The sequence below is a fragment of the Gossypium raimondii genome, chromosome 2 (genome assembly GCF_025698545.1).
Source record: "Gossypium raimondii isolate GPD5lz chromosome 2, ASM2569854v1, whole genome shotgun sequence".
NCBI lineage: Eukaryota > Viridiplantae > Streptophyta > Magnoliopsida > Malvales > Malvaceae > Gossypium > Gossypium raimondii.
In genome coordinates, this window is record NC_068566.1 from 3,561,077 (window position 1) to 3,566,181 (window position 5,105).

The 5,105-nt window shown below is 27.3% G+C and overlaps 1 long non-coding RNA gene across 1 annotated transcript; it reads right to left on the minus strand.

Moving 5' to 3' along the window:
• Window positions 1-3,823: 3,823 nt before the first annotated feature.
• LOC128034602 (uncharacterized) lies at window positions 3,824-4,642 on the minus strand. Its single transcript, XR_008190704.1, has 2 exons — window positions 4,504-4,642; window positions 3,824-4,415 (listed from the first exon to the last, which is right to left on the minus strand). It is a non-coding gene; the product is annotated as an uncharacterized LOC128034602 (long non-coding RNA).
• Between the last annotated feature and the right edge of the window lie 463 nt (window positions 4,643-5,105).

The window sequence follows — 5,105 nt, forward strand, 5'->3', positions numbered from 1 at the left end:
AGTGGCGATTTGTTTCCACTAATTAAGTATTAATTAAGCTTAAGCAACATTAATTTATAATTTTCCATATGCGCCAAAAATTTAACCTATCACCAATTTAGCTTTATTCATTTTATTTTTATTTTAATAATACCACAATATTTTTAAATATGGTAGGCTGTCAAAGGAATGCCACTTTGGTCCATTTCTTTTAATACCCCATTCATCAAAACAACTTCTACTCTCATTTTTAAAATATTTTTTAAATTTAGTTATTTTACATTTAATTTATCAAATTTCAAAATTAAATTTTATTAATTTCTTATTTTTTAATACGTGCTTAGAATGCATGTATTTTACATTTAATTCCTAAATCGATAAATCAAGATTATATATGAAGAAAAAAAGAAAAACAAATCCTGGGGCTGGCGGTGGCAGCCCACAATATATAAAATACCATTTTCCTTCTTCTCAATACCGCTTTTCACAATCCACATGCCAAATTTATTTACTTTTACATATATTATTTGTATTTTTAATATTAGGTGGGTTTTATAGTTAAAAAAATATTGTCTCTCTAGAAAATATAGTTTTTAAATTTTTAAATTTTCTTTTAAGAGTACAATATGGTTTACTATTACGCTCAACACTTGTTAATAGAAATAAAGAAGAAGCTACGAGCTATAACTTTGTATAGGGGAGAATGAGATAAAATTATAAAATTTTGAATGGATTAAAATTTTCTTTTGAAATTAAGGGCTAAAAGTATAAAATTCAATTTATACAAGTGAAAATTTCCCTTTCCTAGCTTTTTCCATTATTATAAATTCAAGCGTAAACTACATTTAATGTTGATGAACTATTAATAAATTTAATTTTTGGTTACTCAACTTCAAAAGGTTACAAAGTTGCCATTAAATTATTCGAAAAAATTTATTTAAGTCACCGACCTGTTAAAACTATTACTATATGGCCTTCTCCGTTCTTGCATTCAGCACCAATTGAAAAGTTAAAATTTCCCTCATCTTCTATAATTTAGTTTTTTTTTCATTAAACAACTTTAAACGTTAAAAAATTACGAATCAAAATCTAAATAGCTTTCTTTTCTGATATCTGACATCGACTATTAGATCAACTTGGATCTGAAATATATATTCGATCTTAAACTAGAATAAATTTAAATAGGGCCCAATACATCGCAAATCATAATAAAATTTTGTGAACAGTTACGCATAATAAAATTTGAACTTTAAATTTCAAAATTTTCAACAACTCAACTTTATCAAAGAAACTCGATTAATATTATTTTCGTGAATAAAATATAAAGGAAATGATAATTAAATTAAAATATTTATCGTAGAAAAGAGTATAAAATGGACTAAAATTTACATTAATATATGATATTTATTTAAAAAATATAGACACACGTATTATTACTCGTCTGTTTTTGTTTGCTTTTGTTTGGCTGCTTTGACTGGGTTCCAAGTCTTCCATAATGGATCTTGGTTGTCCTTTGTTTGATACTATAATTTTGGCCATACCTATAAAAATTATAATACAAATTACTAAATTTATAGGCATGAGCGAGCTAATGTCATGAAATTTTATTGCAATTTTTGAAATCATTGTACAACCAATTCTTTCATTATTCCTTTGCATGATTAATATCCTGAAATGGGATGATGTATGTTTTAGGTTTTTTTAATTCAGCTCCACCATATGTCATTTTTTGTTTGCTTTTGACATAATTTTTATGGGACTTTTGTTTCTTTTTCATTTTGTTGATAATTTCGGTCCGTTGGTAAATTAAGAAATGTCTAAATAGATAGAAGTCATGATTGTTGCATAACTCCAAATTTTTAGCACCTCAAATTTGCTAATACTATGTTTATTTTAATCAGATTGGATCGGAAATTAATTAAGATATCGATCTAGAAAGATGTATTATATTGATTGATCCATGAATCAATATGAATTAAATAGATCTATGAAACTGATAAACCGATAACTTGACCGGTTGAATCAATTGAAAGCCTTATCTAAAAACCCTGCACACTGAAAGGTACATTAACAGTACAAGTATCATGGTATTGGGAAATCAGTTGGATTATGTTTTTGATCATAGAACAAGTTTGCTATATCTTGTTGGCATTGGACAAGCAGATAGATTATGGGTATTTTGGACAAAGATTATGTTTTTATATAACAAGACAAGAGAAAAGTTAATTGTCTGCTTCTTGATCGTTTGCAGGTGTTAAAGACAATTTGATTAGTTTTTTTTTTTTTAATTTAAAAATATAATTTGCTTTTAATTTTTTAAAAAATTCAGGATTGTTACATTACCATCATTTTGTTATATAATTATTAAATGAGTATTTTTTTTTAATTTTAAAATGATGCATCAATAAATTTAAGGATTGACTTCTAACAGAATTAACAATTAGAGTTAAAATTTAAATTAAATAAATTAAATTTCACATGTATAAAAAATAAAAAAAAATTAAAACATATTTTAACTTCTCAATATAGATTGAACTTGTTTAAGGGGTGAGATTATTTATCCAACTCGAGCTAGGGGTGAGCAAAACTCGATTCGACTCGAAAAAATAAAAAAAAATTGAATTTTGAGTTAAACGAATCGAGTTATTCGAGTTAATCGAGTTATTCAAATCAACTCAATTTTTTTTTCAAATTTCGAGTTCGAATCGAGTTGAGTTTTCAAATTCGAATTCGAATAACTCGAATAATTCAAATATCAAACTATAATATTTTATATTTTTACCCCAAACTCCCAAACCTTTTTACTTTTCCCTCAAAACTTTTACTCATTTCCACTTTCCCCTTAAAACTTTTACTCCCCTTCCCTCCCAACCCCCCAATCTACTCAAAACGTCTACTCCAAACCCTCCCCCCTCGAATTTTTTTTAAAATATTTTTCCTCCAAAATTTTCCTTCCCTATTTACTTTCCCTCAAACTTTTATTCCCAAAACTTTTTTATTTTCCCCCTAAACTTTTACTTCTCACCCTTTACTCTCAAATAAAAAATCAAAATTATCCAAAAAAAAATCACTAAACATAAGTAGTAATAATTTTATTTATATCTACTATTTATATTATTAAATTAAATTTCACATTTTATATTATTTATATTATTGAATTGTTTAGTCATATTGAATATTTATATTAAAATTGAATTATTAATTATGCCACAAAATATTAGTATTAAAATTTTATATTGGTATCAATTTCATATTTTATTTGTAAAATAACTTTTATTAAAAAATCATATTTTTACATTTAATATATTTTTAATTCCAAAATACATAGTGACAAGAATATGAAGATAATTGAAACAACTAAGTAAGCAAAGAAGCTAACCAAGATATAAAGATTAATAAATAAATTATGAGGTGATGAAAGTTAATAAAAAATTTGATTAAGGTGGACAAATTTTATTACGATGGGTGAAAGTGGTTACAAGGACCCAAAATTATTTTTTAAAATTTAACTTGAACAAATATATTCGACTCGATTCGAGAAAACTTCAAATAAAGTTAGGATGATAAAATGAGATTCGAAAACTCGATTAACTCGAAAATTTTCGATTCGATTCGATTGAATGCTCACTCCTAGTCTTGCCCTCTCTATTAAATTATAAATTTATAATTTAACCTTTTAAAAATGAACAAAAAAATTGTTTAGTTATTTTAAAGATGATGAAATTATAAACTAAAATATGATAAAATTATATTTTGACTTCTCAAAAAAATTATAAATTAATTCTAGATTCTCTTAAAATTTTTTCTTATGTATTAAAATGATTAAATGTAAAATAAAAAACAATTATTACAAATTATACTTAAATTAAAATTTTTATAAAAAAGTAAAAATTCCATGTCAGCTTTTGTTTTAAACCAAAACCAACCAAATTTAAACACGTAGCTTTGGTTCTTGTTTCAATCATCATCACTGTTCATCAGTTGAAACCACCACCATCGGCATCTTCTTCTCCAACACCAGCCTCCAAGATCTCTCTAACAATTATGCTTCTTCAATCGTTTCTCCGCCGTCAACCACCATCTTCACCCCTTGAGTCTTCTCCAATTTCCTCTCTTTCTGCTTCTCCAACAATGGTTGGCTTCATCTCTTATGAATCCTCCAAGTGTTGCGGGTTTGAACAGGCACTCACTCTCGCTAGCGATTGGAAATGCTCTGTTTTCTCTTATTGTTCATCACGACCTCAAATCCCTCCTAGTAATTCCATCGAACAACTTCAAGACCAACCCACCAACACCATGTTCTGGACTTTATAATCCCCCTGGTAACTTTTTCAGCTCCACTCTATCTCTATATTCCTATAATTTCACTTCTTTTTTTTTCCCTTTTTTCTTTGGTGGGGATGTTTTAGAGCATTCTTATGAACCTTCCTCAGACTCTGAATTTGTTAAGCATTTCAAAGGCATTATTAAAGTTAGTAAAAAAATATGTTCTTCAATTCAATGCATTGAAATCGCTAAGATTACCTGTCAACTGCTGCATTTAATTGTAGTATCATTAGGACACTTGTTAGAGAAAACCCACGAGCTTATACTCTTAATGTCTCCTTTAGTACTTGAAACTTGAAACTGTGCCTAGTGTGCTTTGAAACCATTGCTGGAGAAACAGAAAGAGAGGAAGTGGGAGAAGATTTAAGGGGTGAAGATGGTGGTTGACGGCGGAGAAACAATTGGAGAAACATAGTTGTTAGAGAGATCTTGGAGGCTGGTGCCAGAGGTCGGTTCGGAGAAGAAGATGCCAACGGTGGTGGTTTCAACTGACGAAGGACGATGATGATGATGAAACAAAGAAGACAAAGCTACGTGTTTAAATTTTATTGGTTTTGGTTAGAAAATAAAAGCTGACATGGAAATTTAATATCGATTTAATTTAAAAAAATCCATATAAGATTTCCGTTTTAACAAACAGCTCAAATGATCGAATTATGTATTTAAATTGTAAACATATTTATTTAGAAGTTTAAAATGAAAATTTTTAATAGTTGAATGATAATTTGTATAGTTTATCTTATAAAAAAATTTCATTAAAATAAATTTCACTGTAATTAACAATTGAAATTAATTTATAT